The sequence below is a fragment of the Oncorhynchus nerka genome, unplaced genomic scaffold, assembly GCF_034236695.1.
Source record: "Oncorhynchus nerka isolate Pitt River unplaced genomic scaffold, Oner_Uvic_2.0 unplaced_scaffold_1351, whole genome shotgun sequence".
In the NCBI taxonomy this organism is placed as follows: domain Eukaryota; kingdom Metazoa; phylum Chordata; class Actinopteri; order Salmoniformes; family Salmonidae; genus Oncorhynchus; species Oncorhynchus nerka.
The window spans coordinates 23,512-42,366 of NW_027039996.1; the positions used below are offsets into that span (position 1 = coordinate 23,512).

At 37.5% G+C, this 18,855-nt stretch overlaps 1 pseudogene; it reads left to right on the plus strand.

Moving 5' to 3' along the window:
- Positions 1-18,855, plus strand: part of LOC135568887 (E3 ubiquitin-protein ligase RBBP6-like) — a 50,628-nt pseudogene that overhangs the window by 23,507 nt on the left and 8,266 nt on the right.

Here is an 18,855-nt window from a genome sequence, read left to right on the forward strand (position 1 = left end):
GAATATAGAGGTCATAACAGGGTTACTGAAGAATACAGGACTATAGAATATAGAGGTCATAACAGGGCTATAGAATATAGAGGTCATAACAGGGTTACTGTAGAATACAGGACTATAGAATATAGAGGTCATAACAGGGTTACTGTAGAATATAGAGGTCATAACAGGACTATAGAATATAGAGGTCATAACAGGGTCACTGTAGAATATAGAGGTCATAACAGGGTTACTGTAGAATATAGAGGTCATAACAGGGTTACTGTAGAATATAGAGGTCATAACAGGGTTACTGTAGAATATAGAGGTCATAACAGGGTTACTAGAATAGAATATAGAGGTCATAACAGGGTTACTGTAGAATACAGGACTATAGAATATAGAGGTCATAACAGGGTTACTGTAGAATATAGAGGTCATAACAGGGTTACTATAGAATATAGAGGTCATAACAGGGTTACTATAGAATATAGAGGTCATAACAGGGTTACTGTAGAATATAGAGGTCATAACAGGGTTACTGTAGAATATAGAGGTCATAACAGGGTTACTGTAGAATATAGAGGTCATAACAGGGTTACTGTAGAATATAGAGGTCATAACAGGGTTACTGTAGAATATAGAGGTCATAACAGGGTTACTGTAGAATATAGAGGTCATAACAGGACTATAGAATATAGAGGTCATAACAGGACTATAGAATATAGAGCTCATAACAGGACTATAGAATATAGAGGTCATAACAGGGTTACTGTAGAATACAGGACTGTAGAATATAGAGGTCATAACAGGGTTACTGTAGAATACAGGACTATAGAATATAGAGGTCATAACAGGATTACTGTAGAATACAGGACTATAGAATATAGAGGTCATAACAGGGTTACTGTAGAATACAGAGGTCATAACAGGGTTACTGTAGAATATAGAGGTCATAACAGGACTACTATAGAATACAGGACTATAGAATATAGAGGTCATAACAGGACTATAGAATATAGAGGTCATAACAGGGTTACTGTAGAATATAGAGGTCATAACAGGACTATAGAATATAGAGGTCATAACAGGACTATAGAATATAGAGGTCATAACAGGGTTACTGTAGAATATAGAGGTCATAACACGGTTACTGTAGAATATAGAGGTCATAACAGGGTTACTGTAGAATATAGGACTATAGAATATAGAGGTCATAACAGGGTTACTGTAGAATACAGGACTATAGAATATAGAGGTCATAACAGGGTTACTGTAGAATATAGAGGTCATAACAGGACTATAGAATATAGAGGTCATAACAGGGTTACTGTAGAATACAGGACTGTAGAATATAGAGGTCATAACAGGGTTACTGTAGAATACAGGACTATAGAATATAGAGGTCATAACAGGACTATAGAATATAGAGGTCATAACAGGGTTACTGTAGAATACAGGACTATAGAATATAGAGGTCATAACAGGGTTACTGTAGAATATAGAGGTCATAACAGGACTATAGAATATAGAGGTCATAACAGGGTTACTGTAGAATATAGAGGTCATAACAGGGTTACTGTAGAATATAGAGGTCATAACAGGGTTACTGTAGAATATAGAGGTCATAACAGGGTTACTGTAGAATACAGGACTATAGAATATAGAGGTCATAACAGGGTTACTGTAGAATATAGAGGTCATAACAGGGTTACTATAGAATATAGAGGTCATAACAGGGTTACTGTAGAATATAGAGGTCATAACAGGGTTACTGTAGAATATAGAGGTCATAACAGGGTTACTGTAGAATATAGAGGTCATAACAGGGTTACTGTAGAATATAGAGGTCATAACAGGGTTACTGTAGAATATAGAGGTCATAACAGGGTTACTGTAGAATATAGAGGTCATAACAGGGTTACTGTAGAATATAGAGGTCATAACAGGGTTACTGTAGAATATAGAGGTCATAACAGGGTTACTGTAGAATATAGAGGTCATAACAGGACTATAGAATATAGAGGTCATAACAGGGTTACTGTAGAATATAGAGGTCATAACAGGGTTACTGTAGAATATAGAGGTCATAACAGGGTTACTGTAGAATACAGAGGTCATAACAGGGTTACTGTAGAATACAGGACTATACAATATAGAGGTCATAACAGGATTACTGTAGAATACAGGACTATAGAATACAGAGGTCATAACAGGGTTACTGTAGAATACAGAGGTCATAACAGGGTTACTGTAGAATACAGAGGTCATAACAGGGTTACTGTAGAATACAGGACTATACAATATAGAGGTCATAACAGGACTATAGAATATAGAGGTCATAACAGGGTTACTATAGAATATAGAGGTCATAACAGGGTTACTGTAGAATATAGAGGTCATAACAGGGCTACTATAGAATATAGGACTATAGAATATAGAGGTCATAACAGGACTACTATAGAATACAGGACTATAGAATATAGAGGTCATAACAGGACTATAGAATATAGAGGTCATAACAGGGTTACTGTAGAATATAGAGGTCATAACAGGGTTACTGTAGAATATAGAGGTCATAACAGGGTTACTAGGACTATAGAATATAGAGGTCATAACAGGGTTACTGTAGAATACAGGACTATAGAATATAGAGGTCATAACAGGGTTACTATAGAATATAGAGGTCATAACAGGACTATAGAATATAGAGGTCATAACAGGGTTACTGTAGAATATAGAGGTCATAACAGGGTTACTGTAGAATATAGAGGTCATAACAGGGTTACTGTAGAATATAGGACTATAGAATATAGAGGTCATAACAGGGTTACTGTAGAATACAGGACTATAGAATATAGAGGTCATAACAGGGTTACTGTAGAATACAGGACTATACAATATAGAGGTCATAACAGGACTATAGAATATAGAGGTCATAACAGGGTTACTGTAGAATACAGGACTGTAGAATATAGAGGTCATAACAGGGTTACTGTAGAATACAGGACTATAGAATATAGAGGTCATAACAGGACTATAGAATATAGAGGTCATAACAGGGTTACTGTAGAATACAGGACTATACAATATAGAGGTCATAACAGGGTTACTATAGAATATAGAGGTCATAACAGGGTTACTGTAGAATACAGGACTATAGAATATAGAGGTCATAACAGGGCTATAGAATATAGAGGTCATAACAGGGTTACTGTAGAATATAGAGGTCATAACAGGGTTACTGTAGAATATAGAGGTCATAACAGGGTTACTGTAGAATATAGAGGTCATAACAGGGTTACTGTAGAATATAGAGGTCATAACAGGGTTACTGTAGAATATAGAGGTCATAACAGGGTTACTGTAGAATATAGAGGTCATAACAGGGTTACTGTAGAATATAGAGGTCATAACAGGGTTACTGTAGAATACAGGACTATAGAATATAGAGGTCATAACAGGACTATAGAATATAGAGGTCATAACAGGACTATAGAATATAGAGGTCATAACAGGGTTACTGTAGAATATAGAGGTCATAACAGGGTTACTGTAGAATATAGAGGTCATAACAGGACTATAGAATATAGAGGTCATAACAGGACTATAGAATATAGAGGTCATAACAGGGTTACTGTAGAATATAGAGGTCATAACAGGGTTACTGTAGAATATAGAGGTCATAACAGGGTTACTGTAGAATACAGGACTATAGAATATAGAGGTCATAACAGGGTTACTATAGAATATAGAGGTCATAACAGGGTTACTGTAGAATACAGGACAATAGAATATAGAGGTCATAACAGGACTATAGAATATAGAGGTCATAACAGGACTGTAGAATATAGAGGTCATAACAGGACTATAGAATATAGAGGTCATAACAGGGTCACTGTAGAATATAGAGGTCATAACAGGGTTACTGTAGAATATAGAGGTCATAACAGGGTTACTGTAGAATATAGAGGTCATAACAGGGTTACTGTAGAATATAGAGGCCATAACAGGGTTACTGTAGAATACAGGACTGTAGAATATAGAGGTCATAACAGGGTTACTGTAGAATATAGAGGTCATAACAGGGTTACTGTAGAATATAGAGGTCATAACAGGGTTACTGTAGAATATAGAGGTCATAACAGGGTTACTGTAGAATATAGAGGTCATAACAGGGTTACTGTAGAATATAGAGGTCATAACAGGGTTACTGTAGAATATAGAGGTCATAACAGGGTTACTGTAGAATATAGAGGTCATAACAGGACTATAGAATATAGAGGTCATAACAGGACTATAGAATATAGAGGTCATAACAGGACTATAGAATATAGAGGTCATAACAGGGTTACTGTAGAATATAGAGGTCATAACAGGGTTACTATAGAATATAGAGGTCATAACAGGACTATAGAATATAGAGGTCATAACAGGACTATAGAATATAGAGGTCATAACAGGGTTACTGTAGAATATAGAGGTCATAACAGGGTTACTGTAGAATACAGGACTATAGAATATAGAGGTCATAACAGGGTTACTGTAGAATACAGGACTATAGAATATAGAGGTCATAACAGGGTTACTGTAGAATATAGAGGTCATAACAGGGTTACTGTAGAATATAGAGGTCATAACAGGGTCACTGTAGAATATAGAGGTCATAACAGGGTTACTGTAGAATATAGAGGTCATAACAGGGTTACTGTAGAATATAGAGGTCATAACAGGGCTATAGAATATAGAGGTCATAACAGGACTATAGAATATAGAGGTCATAACAGGACTATAGAATATAGAGGTCATAACAGGGTTACTGTAGAATATAGAGGTCATAACAGGACTATAGAATATAGAGGTCATAACAGGGTCACTGTAGAATATAGAGGTCATAACAGGGTCACTGTAGAATATAGAGGTCATAACAGGGTCACTGTAGAATATAGAGGTCATAACAGGATTACTATAGAATATAGAGGTCATAACAGGACTATAGAATATAGAGGTCATAACAGGGTTACTGTAGAATACAGGACTATAGAATATAGAGGCCATAACAGGGTTACTGTAGAATATAGAGGTCATAACAGGGTCACTGTAGAATACAGGACTATAGAATATAGAGGTCATAACAGGACTATAGAATATAGAGGTCATAACAGGGTTACTGTAGAATATAGAGGTCATAACAGGGTTACTGTAGAATACAGGACTATAGAATATAGAGGTCATAACAGGACTATAGAATATAGAGGTCATAACAGGACTATAGAATATAGAGGTCATAACAGGGTTACTGTAGAATATAGAGGTCATAACAGGACTATAGAATATAGAGGTCATAACAGGGTTACTGTAGAATATAGAGGTCATAACAGGACTATAGAATATAGAGGTCATAACAGGACTATAGAATATAGAGGTCATAACAGGGTTACTGTAGAATATAGAGGTCATAACAGGGTTACTGTAGAATATAGAGGTCATAACAGGGTTACTGTAGAATATAGAGGTCATAACAGGGTTACTGTAGAATATAGAGGTCATAACAGGGTTACTATAGAATATAGAGGTCATAACAGGGTTACTGTAGAATATAGAGGTCATAACAGGGTTACTGTAGAATATAGAGGTCATAACAGGGTTACTGTAGAATATAGAGGTCATAACAGGGTTACTGTAGAATATAGAGGTCATAACAGGGTTACTGTAGAATATAGAGGTCATAACAGGGTTACTGTAGAATACAGGACTATAGAATATAGAGGTCATAACAGGGTTACTATAGAATATAGAGGTCATAACAGGGTTACTGTAGAATACAGGACTATAGAATATAGAGGTCATAACAGGACTATAGAATATAGAGGTCATAACAGGACTGTAGAATATAGAGGTCATAACAGGACTATAGAATATAGAGGTCATAACAGGGTCACTGTAGAATATAGAGGTCATAACAGGGTTACTGTAGAATATAGAGGTCATAACAGGGTTACTGTAGAATATAGAGGTCATAACAGGGTTACTGTAGAATATAGAGGCCATAACAGGGTTACTGTAGAATACAGGACTGTAGAATATAGAGGTCATAACAGGGTTACTGTAGAATATAGAGGTCATAACAGGGTTACTGTAAAATATAGAGGTCATAACAGGGTTACTGTAGAATATAGAGGTCATAACAGGGTTACTGTAGAATATAGAGGTCATAACAGGGTTACTGTAGAATATAGAGGTCATAACAGGACTATAGAATATAGAGGTCATAACAGGACTATAGAATATAGAGGTCATAACAGGACTATAGAATATAGAGGTCATAACAGGACTGTAGAATATAGAGGTCATAACAGGGTTACTGTAGAATATAGAGGTCATAACAGGGTTACTATAGAATATAGAGGTCATAACAGGACTATAGAATATAGAGGTCATAACAGGACTATAGAATATAGAGGTCATAACAGGGTTACTGTAGAATATAGAGGTCATAACAGGGTTACTGTAGAATATAGAGGTCATAACAGGGTTACTGTAGAATACAGGACTATAGAATATAGAGGTCATAACAGGGTTACTGTAGAATACAGGACTATAGAATATAGAGGTCATAACAGGTTACTGTAGAATATAGAGGTCATAACAGGGTTACTGTAGAATATAGAGGTCATAACAGGGTCACTGTAGAATATAGAGGTCATAACAGGGTTACTGTAGAATATAGAGGTCATAACAGGGTTACTGTAGAATATAGAGGTCATAACAGGGCTATAGAATATAGAGGTCATAACAGGACTATAGAATATAGAGGTCATAACAGGACTATAGAATATAGAGGTCATAACAGGGTTACTGTAGAATATAGAGGTCATAACAGGACTATAGAATATAGAGGTCATAACAGGGTCACTGTAGAATATAGAGGTCATAACAGGGTCACTGTAGAATATAGAGGTCATAACAGGGTTACTGTAGAATATAGAGGTCATAACAGGGTTACTGTAGAATATAGAGGTCATAACAGGGTCACTGTAGAATATAGAGGTCATAACAGGGTCACTGTAGAATATAGAGGTCATAACAGGGTCACTGTAGAATATAGAGGTCATAACAGGGTCACTGTAGAATATAGAGGTCATAACAGGGTCACTGTAGAATATAGAGGTCATAACAGGATTACTATAGAATATAGAGGTCATAACAGGACTATAGAATATAGAGGTCATAACAGGGTTACTGTAGAATACAGGACTATAGAATATAGAGGCCATAACAGGGTTACTGTAGAATATAGAGGTCATAACAGGGTCACTGTAGAATACAGGACTATAGAATATAGAGGTCATAACAGGACTATAGAATATAGAGGTCATAACAGGGTTACTGTAGAATATAGAGGTCATAACAGGGTTACTGTAGAATATAGAGGTCATAACAGGGTTACTGTAGAATACAGGACTATAGAATATAGAGGTCATAACAGGGTTACTGTAGAATACAGGACTATAGAATATAGAGGTCATAACAGGGTTACTGTAGAATATAGAGGTCATAACAGGGTTACTGTAGAATATAGAGGTCATAACAGGGTCACTGTAGAATATAGAGGTCATAACAGGGTTACTGTAGAATATAGAGGTCATAACAGGGTTACTGTAGAATATAGAGGTCATAACAGGGCTATAGAATATAGAGGTCATAACAGGACTATAGAATATAGAGGTCATAACAGGACTATAGAATATAGAGGTCATAACAGGGTTACTGTAGAATATAGAGGTCATAACAGGACTATAGAATATAGAGGTCATAACAGGGTCACTGTAGAATATAGAGGTCATAACAGGGTCACTGTAGAATATAGAGGTCATAACAGGGTTACTGTAGAATATAGAGGTCATAACAGGGTTACTGTAGAATATAGAGGTCATAACAGGGTCACTGTAGAATATAGAGGTCATAACAGGGTCACTGTAGAATATAGAGGTCATAACAGGGTCACTGTAGAATATAGAGGTCATAACAGGGTCACTGTAGAATATAGAGGTCATAACAGGGTCACTGTAGAATATAGAGGTCATAACAGGATTACTATAGAATATAGAGGTCATAACAGGACTATAGAATATAGAGGTCATAACAGGGTTACTGTAGAATACAGGACTATAGAATATAGAGGCCATAACAGGGTTACTGTAGAATATAGAGGTCATAACAGGGTCACTGTAGAATACAGGACTATAGAATATAGAGGTCATAACAGGGTTACTGTAGAATATAGAGGTCATAACAGGGTTACTGTAGAATACAGGACTATAGAATATAGAGGTCATAACAGGACTATAGAATATAGAGGTCATAACAGGACTATAGAATATAGAGGTCATAACAGGACTATAGAATATAGAGGTCATAACAGGGTTACTGTAGAATATAGAGGTCATAACAGGACTATAGAATATAGAGGTCATAACAGGGTTACTGTAGAATATAGAGGTCATAACAGGACTATAGAATATAGAGGTCATAACAGGACTATAGAATATAGAGGTCATAACAGGGTTACTGTAGAATATAGAGGTCATAACAGGGTTACTGTAGAATATAGAGGTCATAACAGGGTTACTATAGAATATAGAGGTCATAACAGGGTTACTGTAGAATATAGAGGTCATAACAGGGTTACTGTAGAATATAGAGGTCATAACAGGGTTACTGTAGAATATAGAGGTCATAACAGGGTTACTGTAGAATACAGGACTATAGAATATAGAGGTCATAACAGGACTATAGAATATAGAGGTCATAACAGGGTTACTGTAGAATATAGAGGTCATAACAGGGTTACTGTAGAATACAGGACTATAGAATATAGAGGTCATAACAGGACTATAGAATATAGAGGTCATAACAGGACTATAGAATATAGAGGTCATAACAGGACTATAGAATATAGAGGTCATAACAGGGTTACTGTAGAATATAGAGGTCATAACAGGACTATAGAATATAGAGGTCATAACAGGGTTACTGTAGAATATAGAGGTCATAACAGGACTATAGAATATAGAGGTCATAACAGGACTATAGAATATAGAGGTCATAACAGGGTTACTGTAGAATATAGAGGTCATAACAGGGTTACTGTAGAATATAGAGGTCATAACAGGGTTACTGTAGAATATAGAGGTCATAACAGGGTTACTGTAGAATATAGAGGTCATAACAGGGTTACTATAGAATATAGAGGTCATAACAGGGTTACTGTAGAATATAGAGGTCATAACAGGGTTACTGTAGAATATAGAGGTCATAACAGGGTTACTGTAGAATATAGAGGTCATAACAGGGTTACTGTAGAATATAGAGGTCATAACAGGGTTACTGTAGAATATAGAGGTCATAACAGGGTTACTGTAGAATACAGGACTATAGAATATAGAGGTCATAACAGGGTTACTATAGAATATAGAGGTCATAACAGGGTTACTGTAGAATACAGGACTATAGAATATAGAGGTCATAACAGGACTATAGAATATAGAGGTCATAACAGGACTGTAGAATATAGAGGTCATAACAGGACTATAGAATATAGAGGTCATAACAGGGTCACTGTAGAATATAGAGGTCATAACAGGGTCACTGTAGAATATAGAGGTCATAACAGGGTTACTGTAGAATATAGAGGTCATAACAGGGTTACTGTAGAATATAGAGGTCATAACAGGGTTACTGTAGAATACAGGACTGTAGAATATAGAGGTCATAACAGGTTACTGTAGAATATAGAGGTCATAACAGGGTTACTGTAAAATATAGAGGTCATAACAGGGTTACTGTAGAATATAGAGGTCATAACAGGGTTACTGTAGAATATAGAGGTCATAACAGGGTTACTGTAGAATATAGAGGTCATAACAGGACTATAGAATATAGAGGTCATAACAGGACTATAGAATATAGAGGTCATAACAGGACTATAGAATATAGAGGTCATAACAGGACTGTAGAATATAGAGGTCATAACAGGGTTACTGTAGAATATAGAGGTCATAACAGGGTTACTATAGAATATAGAGGTCATAACAGGACTATAGAATATAGAGGTCATAACAGGACTATAGAATATAGAGGTCATAACAGGGTTACTGTAGAATATAGAGGTCATAACAGGGTTACTGTAGAATATAGAGGTCATAACAGGGTTACTGTAGAATACAGGACTATAGAATATAGAGGTCATAACAGGGTTACTGTAGAATACAGGACTATAGAATATAGAGGTCATAACAGGACTATAGAATATAGAGGTCATAACAGGACTGTAGAATATAGAGGTCATAACAGGGTCACTGTAGAATATAGAGGTCATAACAGGGTCACTGTAGAATATAGAGGTCATAACAGGGTTACTGTAGAATATAGAGGTCATAACAGGGTTACTGTAGAATATAGAGGTCATAACAGGGTTACTGTAGAATATAGAGGCCATAACAGGGTTACTGTAGAATACAGGACTGTAGAATATAGAGGTCATAACAGGGTTACTGTAGAATATAGAGGTCATAACAGGGTTACTGTAAAATATAGAGGTCATAACAGGGTTACTGTAGAATATAGAGGTCATAACAGGGTTACTGTAGAATATAGAGGTCATAACAGGGTTACTGTAGAATATAGAGGTCATAACAGGACTATAGAATATAGAGGTCATAACAGGACTATAGAATATAGAGGTCATAACAGGACTATAGAATATAGAGGTCATAACAGGACTGTAGAATATAGAGGTCATAACAGGGTTACTGTAGAATATAGAGGTCATAACAGGGTTACTATAGAATATAGAGGTCATAACAGGACTATAGAATATAGAGGTCATAACAGGACTATAGAATATAGAGGTCATAACAGGGTTACTGTAGAATATAGAGGTCATAACAGGGTTACTGTAGAATATAGAGGTCATAACAGGGTTACTGTAGAATACAGGACTATAGAATATAGAGGTCATAACAGGGTTACTGTAGAATACAGGACTATAGAATATAGAGGTCATAACAGGGTTACTGTAGAATATAGAGGTCATAACAGGGTTACTGTAGAATATAGAGGTCATAACAGGGTCACTGTAGAATATAGAGGTCATAACAGGGTTACTGTAGAATATAGAGGTCATAACAGGGTTACTGTAGAATATAGAGGTCATAACAGGGCTATAGAATATAGAGGTCATAACAGGACTATAGAATATAGAGGTCATAACAGGACTATAGAATATAGAGGTCATAACAGGGTTACTGTAGAATATAGAGGTCATAACAGGACTATAGAATATAGAGGTCATAACAGGGTCACTGTAGAATATAGAGGTCATAACAGGGTCACTGTAGAATATAGAGGTCATAACAGGGTTACTGTAGAATATAGAGGTCATAACAGGGTTACTGTAGAATATAGAGGTCATAACAGGGTCACTGTAGAATATAGAGGTCATAACAGGGTCACTGTAGAATATAGAGGTCATAACAGGGTCACTGTAGAATATAGAGGTCATAACAGGGTCACTGTAGAATATAGAGGTCATAACAGGGTCACTGTAGAATATAGAGGTCATAACAGGATTACTATAGAATATAGAGGTCATAACAGGACTATAGAATATAGAGGTCATAACAGGGTTACTGTAGAATACAGGACTATAGAATATAGAGGCCATAACAGGGTTACTGTAGAATATAGAGGTCATAACAGGGTCACTGTAGAATACAGGACTATAGAATATAGAGGTCATAACAGGACTATAGAATATAGAGGTCATAACAGGGTTACTGTAGAATATAGAGGTCATAACAGGGTTACTGTAGAATACAGGACTATAGAATATAGAGGTCATAACAGGACTATAGAATATAGAGGTCATAACAGGACTATAGAATATAGAGGTCATAACAGGACTATAGAATATAGAGGTCATAACAGGGTTACTGTAGAATATAGAGGTCATAACAGGACTATAGAATATAGAGGTCATAACAGGGTTACTGTAGAATATAGAGGTCATAACAGGACTATAGAATATAGAATACTATAGATAGGTCATAACAGGACTATAGAATATAGAGGTCATAACAGGGTTACTGTAGAATATAGAGGTCATAACAGGGTTACTGTAGAATATAGAGGTCATAACAGGGTTACTGTAGAATATAGAGGTCATAACAGGGTTACTGTAGAATATAGAGGTCATAACAGGGTTACTGTAGAATATAGAGGTCATAACAGGGTTACTGTAGAATATAGAGGTCATAACAGGGTTACTGTAGAATATAGAGGTCATAACAGGGTTACTGTAGAATACAGGACTATAGAATATAGAGGTCATAACAGGACTATAGAATATAGAGGTCATAACAGGGTTACTGTAGAATATAGAGGTCATAACAGGGTTACTATAGAATATAGAGGTCATAACAGGACTATAGAATATAGAGGTCATAACAGGGTTACTGTAGAATACAGGACTATAGAATATAGAGGTCATAACAGGGTTACTGTAGAATACAGAGGTCATAACAGGGTTACTGTAGAATACAGAGGTCATAACAGGGTTACTGTAGAATACAGAGGTCATAACAGGGTTACTGTAGAATACAGGACTATAGAATACAGAGGTCATAACAGGGTTACTGTAGAATACAGAGGTCATAACAGGGTTACTGTAGAATACAGAGGTCATAACAGGGTTACTGTAGAATACAGAGGTCATAACAGGGTTACTGTAGAATACAGAGGTCATAACAGGGTTACTGTAGAATACAGAGGTCATAACAGGGTTACTGTAGAATACAGAGGTCATAACAGGGTTACTGTAGAATACAGAGGTCATAACAGGGTTACTATAGAATATAGAGGTCATAACAGGACTATAGAATATAGAGGTCATAACAGGGTTACTGTAGAATATAGAGGTCATAACAGGGTTACTGTAGAATATAGAGGTCATAACAGGGTTACTATAGAATATAGAGGTCATAACAGGACTATAGAATATAGAGGTCATAACAGGGTTACTGTAGAATATAGAGGTCATAACAGGGTTACTGTAGAATATAGAGGTCATAACAGGGTTACTGTAGAATATAGAGGTCATAACAGGGTTACTGTAGAATATAGAGGTCATAACAGGGTTACTGTAGAATATAGAGGCCATAACAGGGTTACTGTAGAATACAGGACTGTAGAATATAGAGGTCATAACAGGGTTACTGTAGAATATAGAGGTCATAACAGGGTTACTGTAAAATATAGAGGTCATAACAGGGTTACTGTAGAATATAGAGGTCATAACAGGGTTACTGTAGAATATAGAGGTCATAACAGGGTTACTGTAGAATATAGAGGTCATAACAGGACTATAGAATATAGAGGTCATAACAGGACTATAGAATATAGAGGTCATAACAGGACTATAGAATATAGAGGTCATAACAGGACTGTAGAATATAGAGGTCATAACAGGGTTACTGTAGAATATAGAGGTCATAACAGGGTTACTATAGAATATAGAGGTCATAACAGGACTATAGAATATAGAGGTCATAACAGGACTATAGAATATAGAGGTCATAACAGGGTTACTGTAGAATATAGAGGTCATAACAGGGTTACTGTAGAATATAGAGGTCATAACAGGGTTACTGTAGAATACAGGACTATAGAATATAGAGGTCATAACAGGGTTACTGTAGAATACAGGACTATAGAATATAGAGGTCATAACAGGGTTACTGTAGAATATAGAGGTCATAACAGGGTTACTGTAGAATATAGAGGTCATAACAGGGTCACTGTAGAATATAGAGGTCATAACAGGGTTACTGTAGAATATAGAGGTCATAACAGGGTTACTGTAGAATATAGAGGTCATAACAGGGCTATAGAATATAGAGGTCATAACAGGACTATAGAATATAGAGGTCATAACAGGACTATAGAATATAGAGGTCATAACAGGGTTACTGTAGAATATAGAGGTCATAACAGGACTATAGAATATAGAGGTCATAACAGGGTCACTGTAGAATATAGAGGTCATAACAGGGTCACTGTAGAATATAGAGGTCATAACAGGGTTACTGTAGAATATAGAGGTCATAACAGGGTTACTGTAGAATATAGAGGTCATAACAGGGTCACTGTAGAATATAGAGGTCATAACAGGGTCACTGTAGAATATAGAGGTCATAACAGGGTCACTGTAGAATATAGAGGTCATAACAGGGTCACTGTAGAATATAGAGGTCATAACAGGGTCACTGTAGAATATAGAGGTCATAACAGGATTACTATAGAATATAGAGGTCATAACAGGACTATAGAATATAGAGGTCATAACAGGGTTACTGTAGAATACAGGACTATAGAATATAGAGGCCATAACAGGGTTACTGTAGAATATAGAGGTCATAACAGGGTCACTGTAGAATACAGGACTATAGAATATAGAGGTCATAACAGGACTATAGAATATAGAGGTCATAACAGGGTTACTGTAGAATATAGAGGTCATAACAGGGTTACTGTAGAATACAGGACTATAGAATATAGAGGTCATAACAGGACTATAGAATATAGAGGTCATAACAGGACTATAGAATATAGAGGTCATAACAGGACTATAGAATATAGAGGTCATAACAGGGTTACTGTAGAATATAGAGGTCATAACAGGACTATAGAATATAGAGGTCATAACAGGGTTACTGTAGAATATAGAGGTCATAACAGGACTATAGAATATAGAGGTCATAACAGGACTATAGAATATAGAGGTCATAACAGGGTTACTGTAGAATATAGAGGTCATAACAGGGTTACTGTAGAATATAGAGGTCATAACAGGGTTACTGTAGAATATAGAGGTCATAACAGGGTTACTATAGAATATAGAGGTCATAACAGGGTTACTGTAGAATATAGAGGTCATAACAGGGTTACTGTAGAATATAGAGGTCATAACAGGGTTACTGTAGAATATAGAGGTCATAACAGGGTTACTGTAGAATACAGGACTATAGAATATAGAGGTCATAACAGGACTATAGAATATAGAGGTCATAACAGGGTTACTGTAGAATATAGAGGTCATAACAGGGTTACTATAGAATATAGAGGTCATAACAGGACTATAGAATATAGAGGTCATAACAGGGTTACTGTAGAATACAGGACTATAGAATATAGAGGTCATAACAGGGTTACTGTAGAATACAGAGGTCATAACAGGGTTACTGTAGAATACAGAGGTCATAACAGGGTTACTGTAGAATACAGAGGTCATAACAGGGTTACTGTAGAAACAGGGTTACTGTAGAATACAGAGGACAGGGTTATAGAATACAGAGGTCATAACAGGGTTACTGTAGAATACAGAGGTCATAACAGGGTTACTGTAGAATACAGAGGTCATAACAGGGTTACTGTAGAATACAGAGGTCATAACAGGGTTACTGTAGAATACAGAGGTCATAACAGGGTTACTGTAGAATACAGAGGTCATAACAGGGTTACTGTAGAATACAGAGGTCATAACAGGGTTACTGTAGAATACAGAGGTCATAACAGGGTTACTATAGAATATAGAGGTCATAACAGGACTATAGAATATAGAGGTCATAACAGGGTTACTGTAGAATATAGAGGTCAGGTCATAACAGGGTTACTGTAGAATATAGAGGTCATAACAGGTTACTATAGAATATAGAGGTCATAACAGGAGGTCTATAGAATATAGAGGTCATAACAGGGTTACTGTAGAATATAGAGGTCATAACAGGGTTACTGTAGAATATAGAGGTCATAACAGGGTTACTGTAGAATATAGAGGTCATAACAGGGTTACTATAGAATATAGAGGTCATAACAGGGTTACTATAGAATATAGAGGTCATAACAGGGTTACTGTAGAATATAGAGGTCATAACAGGGTTACTATAGAATATAGAATATAGAGGTCATAACAGGGACTGTAGAATATAGAGGTCATAACAGGGGTAGAATACTGTAGAATATAGAGGTCATAACAGGGTTACTGTAGAATACAGGACTATAGAATATAGAGGTCATAACAGGGTTACTGTAGAATATAGAGGTCATAACAGGGTTACTGTAGAATACAGGACTATAGAATATAGAGGTCATAACAGGACTATAGAATATAGAGGTCATAACAGGGTTACTGTAGAATACAGGACTGTAGAATATAGAGGTCATAACAGGACTATAGAATATAGAGGTCATAACAGGGTCACTGTAGAATACAGGACTATAGAATATAGAGGTCATAACAGGGTTACTGTAGAATATAGAGGTCATAACAGGGTTACTGTAGAATACAGGACTATAGAATATAGAGGTCATAACAGGGTTACTGTAGAATACAGGACTATAGAATATAGAGGTCATAACAGGACTATAGAATATAGAGGTCATAACAGGACTATAGAATATAGAGGTCATAACAGGGTTACTGTAGAATACAGGACTATAGAATATAGAGGTCATAACAGGACTATAGAATATAGAGGTCATAACAGGGTTACTGTAGAATATAGAGGTCATAACAGGGTTACTGTAGAATACAGGACTATAGAATATAGAGGTCATAACAGGACTATAGAATATAGAGGTCATAACAGGGCTATAGAATATAGAGGTCATAACAGGGTTACTGTAGAATATAGAGGTCATAACAGGGTTACTGTAGAATATAGAGGTCATAACAGGGTTACTGTAGAATACAGAGGTCATAACAGGGTTACTATAGAATATAGAGGTCATAACAGGGTTACTATAGAATATAGAGGTCATAACAGGGTTACTATAGAATATAGAGGTCATAACAGGGTTACTATAGAATATAGAGGTCATAACAGGGTTACTATAGAATATAGAGGTCATAACAGGACTATAGAATATAGAGGTCATAACAGGACTATAGAATATAGAGGTCATAACAGGACTATAGAATATAGAGGTCATAACAGGGTTACTGTAGAATACAGGACTATAGAATATAGAGGTCATAACAGGGTTACTATAGAATATAGAGGTCATAACAGGGTTACTATAGAATATAGAGGTCATAACAGGGTTACTGTAGAATACAGAGGTCATAACAGGGTTACTATAGAATATAGAGGTCATAACAGGGTTACTGTAGAATATAGAGGTCATAACAGGGTTACTGTAGAATATAGAGGTCATAACAGGGTTACTATAGAATATAGAGGTCATAACAGGGTTACTATGGAATATAGAGGTCATAACAGGGTTACTGTAGAATACAGGACTATAGAATACAGAGGTCATAACAGGGTTACTGTAGAATACAGGACTATAGAATACAGAGGTCATAACAGGGTTACTGTAGAATACAGAGGTCATAACAGGGTTACTATAGAATATAGAGGTCATAACAGGGTTACTGTAGAATACAGGACTATAGAATATAGAGGTCATAACAGGGTTACTGTAATGCTGTTTTGTCACCTTTGCATAAGAGCTACTAAATGACTCAAGTCTAAATTGTAACCCACCCCCCTCTCTCTCACCCCCCTCCAGACCCTACAGACCTCTTTCTGACCACACTCCCCCCACGCCACCCCTTCCTTCCGCCCCGGGCCCAGCCCCTCACCTCTACCCGGGCCCTAACCTCTACCACCCTCCCCCAACCCCACTCCATCCCGCCCCAGTCCTACCCCCTCCCTACTCCACCGGACCCCCTCCCCCTGTTAACTACCCCCTCATCAGCCCCTCTACCCACACGGCCAGATGCCTCCGGGGGTTAATGCCCCTGGGTTCCCCTCCCAACACCCAGCCCCACTCGCTGGGCCCCCGCCCCTCCTACCCTCCGGACCCCCTCTCTCCAAGGAGGACTTCTACAGACAGAGGAGACTCCAACAGGAACAGTGAGTTGCACCTGATTTCATTCATTGTAATGATGCTGTAGTGGGGGGAATGTGGGAATGTTACCCGGGCTAGTAGTGGGGGGGGAATGTTACCCCGGGCTAGTAGTGGGGGGAATGTTACCCGGGCTAGTAGTGGGGGGGTGTTACCCTGGCTAGTGGGGGGGCAGAACCTTGCCCGGGCTAGTAGTGGGGGGGAATGTTTCCCGGCTAGTAGTGGGGGGATGTTACCCCGGGCTAGTAGTGGGGAGGGGTATGTTACCCCGGGCTAGTAGTGGGGAGGGGATGTTACCCGGGCTAGTAGTGGGGAGGGGATGTTACCCGGGCTAGTAGGGGGGAATGTTACCCCGGCTAGTAGTGGGGGGGAAATGTTACCCGGCTAGTAGTGGGGGGATGTTACCCGGGCTAGTAGTGGGGGGATGTTACCCCGGGCTAGTAGTGGGGGGGGATGTTACCCGGGCTAGTAGTGGGGGGGGAATGTGGGAATGTTACCCCGGGCTAGTAGTGGGGGGGAATGTTACCCTGTGCTAGTAGTGGGGGGGTGTTAGCCTTGCTAGTGGGGGGAAGAATGTTACCCCGGGCTAGGAGGGGGGGGGATGTTACCTTCAGACATGTATTATGGGATGTGACCAGTCCTGTCTCTCTGTGTTACCAGGGTAACGTCCAAGCTGGATGAGTTCACTAAAGACTTTGCCAAAGAGCTGATGGAATACAGACCTGCTCCCAAGAGACGGAGACGCTCCTACTCCAGGTAACACGATGACATCTCATCATATTTCTGGATTAAACCTCTTGAACTGTTCATAGACATATCTTCTCTGACAGAGACATATCTAGGACAGAGATGATATGAATTGTGTAGAGATGGTAAACAGACATATCAAGTGTTTTATTTTCCTTT